The sequence below is a fragment of the Octodon degus genome, unplaced genomic scaffold (genome assembly GCF_000260255.1).
Source record: "Octodon degus isolate 3935 unplaced genomic scaffold, OctDeg1.0 scaffold00116, whole genome shotgun sequence".
Lineage (NCBI taxonomy): Eukaryota > Metazoa > Chordata > Mammalia > Rodentia > Octodontidae > Octodon > Octodon degus.
This window is the reverse complement of record NW_004524692.1, coordinates 5,564,812-5,567,787: the sequence shown is the minus strand read 5'-3', so window position 1 is coordinate 5,567,787 and position 2,976 is coordinate 5,564,812.

Genomic DNA, 2,976 nt, shown 5'->3' with positions numbered 1-2,976 from the left:
TAATTTTTTCCAGGGCTAGAGAGATAGCTTGGTGGTCTAAGCGCCTGCCTAGCAAGCGCAAGGTCCTGAGTTCAATCCCTGATACCACATACTGTGCCGGCCCCAGAACCCTGGGAATACCATGCCACCCTGAAACCAGGCATGGTGGCACATGCCTGTAATCCCAGCAATGGGGAGGCTGAGACAGGAGAATCACTTTAAGTCTGAGCTGTGTAGAGAAACCTAGTATCAAAAAAATTTTTTTTTTCCCCTTTTGGTACCAGGATTGAACTCAGGACTTTCTTTTTGCTAGGCAGGTGCTGTGCCACTAAGCTATATACCTAGCCCTTAGTAGAATCTTCTATGTCCTGAATATCTTTTTGTTTTTTTTGAAGGTTTCAATTGTACTTTATTTCTTCAGTAGGCCATATTTTAGTGGATACACAGCACTTTTACTTGGCATCAATTATGATTTTATTTAGAAATAATTTAGCTGTATCATGTCAGCTGGCATGATTACTGATCTCTCCGTTCCTTGGGGGTGACTCTGCCAACAGGGGAAAGGTTCCATTCTATTCCAATTTGTGTTGCTGTACAGGTCCAGGCAGCAATACAGAATGTGACTCCACCAACTAATACAGCATTACCGTATTTGTCATGGAAATCAGGTGTAGGTTTCTGGTGGCTCTGCCTTGCTGCCATTTATTGAATGCTTCGCACTGGAAAATGACCTAATGCATTTTTTTTTTAAACTTTTATTTGTTTATTTATTTATTGTGTGTGTGTGGCCAGCTCAGCCCACCAGGGGGCGGGGCTGGCTGGCATGTGGTGCTGGGGATTGAACCTTGGTCCCTGTGCTTTGCTTAGCTTAGCTTAGCTTGTTCTAAGTTGGTGCTTTAGACCACTGAGCCATCTCACCAGCCCCAACCTAATCCATTTTTGGCCAAGGGAAACATCGTGGAGTTGAAGTTGAAACTGTAGTTACTGCAGCTGTTGGCTTGGTGCAAATTACTTCCAGATACCCTTGCAAAGAGCCTCTCCTGAATATCTATTTGAATCTGTTTCAAGGATTCTATTTCTTCCCTGTGCTGGATATTCATGGTTTCCATCATTTTCCTAAGATCTTCTAATTTTTAAAAAAAATCTGTATCTGTTTTAGCATCACTAACTGTATCATTCATTATGGTCACCCTCTCTGTAGCTACTTGAGAAATTATTTCTGATTGTTTTTAGAGCCTCATTCATCTGACCACTGAGCCATCTCACCAGCCCATCGCCTCACGTTGTTGTATTCTAGTATCTGGACACCAAATCTCAGAGAGGGTCTTCCTCTGATGTTCACTACTGTGCCATCTTCAATTCTTACAATTTTTGGGACAGGGTCTAAGTTGCCCAAACTTGCCTCAAAGTTGCAATGTTGACTCAGGAGCAGGGATTAGAGGTGTGTGCCGCTGTACCCAGTCTAATTAATTCCTTATAAATGAATTAATTCTTTGTACCTTCCTTAGTAATTTGAGACAACTTTGACACAGTTCCAGAGGGCATGTGTCTTAGGTACTCCTCTCTCGTTGCTGGGACAAATACCCAACACTCAAAATGAGGGAAGGAGAGGTTTGTTTAGCTCACAGTTACTGGAGGTTTCATAGTTCAAAACAGCCTGAATTACATAGCAAGAGCTTGGAACCTTATTTGCTCAGGATAGAGGGTCAGTGCCTCTATCTGTCTTCTCCAAACATCTCTCTGCCTGAGGCGCACTCAATCACAGACACTGCCAACCCACGCTGCAGAGGCAGGGGTGCTGCTGCATCCAGGATGATGGGCTCCACACCTCTAAGAGAGGCTGCAGGCCTGAGAGGTGGCGAGCAGGGTGCATGCTGCCAGTTTTAACAGTTCATGCCTCTCTGGCCCCTCGAACTCCTCAAGCCACTCACTGGTCCTTTCTTTTTTCTTTTTTTTTTTTTTTATTTTGGCGAAACCGGGGATTGAACTCAGGCCCTTGTGCTTGCCAGAGAAGTGCTTATTTGACTGAGCCATCTCCCCGGCCCCTACTCACTGGTCCTTGAGTTGGGTCTGCCCTATGCCTTACATGAGGCTTTGGGGGGACAACTAGACATAAACCACAATAGCACAGAAGTGGGCCAACCCAAGACCAGAGGCATACTTTCTCTTCCCAAGACAGGATTAAATGCTTAGGGAGAGTCACACAGTGAAGAAAAAAATGTTCTGGACTACAACTGTCCCTTCAGTGGAGGTCTGGAGGTTATCCTGAGCCTTGTTCCTTGTCTTATTACCTTCTCATTGCTAGGACAAAATACCCAATACCCACAAGTTAAAGGAAGAACTTTATTTTAGTTCACAGTTTATAGAGGTTTCAGTTCATAGTCAGCTGGCTCCGAAGCAAGGCAGCATGGCAGAGAGCCAGGGCAGAGGAGAGACAGTCCCTGGTGAGGCAGGCAGAAAGCAGCAGTAGCCTGCCTTTTCTCTTTGTCTTTAAATTCCATCCATGCTGCAAACTTACTAGCTGATGCCACTCACACCCAGGGCAGGGCTCTCCTCTTTGGCAATTCCATCGTCCAAAATCATGCTAGATAGGGTAAACTGAACTGCATATATTGCTGGTTAATAATTAGCTTCTCTTCTGGAGGGTTAATAACCTAAGTTAGCAGATCAAAATTGGAGAAAAAGAAGGGCTGCATGGTTAGCCAACATTTTGGCCCTAGCCTTTCAAGGTCAGTGAAGAGTCGGGACATAGGAGAACCTGTACTGTAACAACATATAACTCAGTTGTGCTCCAAATTTTCTGATCAAGAAGATTATGGAGCCACAGAGGAATGTGTTCAATGATCTAAAGTGAGCCTGGGGAGAGTCACATGGAAAGAAAAAACATTTTCTCAAGCTTTCACAGAAGGGGCCAGGGAGATGGCTCAGTGGAATAAGCGCTTCCCTGGCAAGAGCAAGGGCCTGAGTTCAATCCCCGGTTCTGCAAAAAAAAAAAAA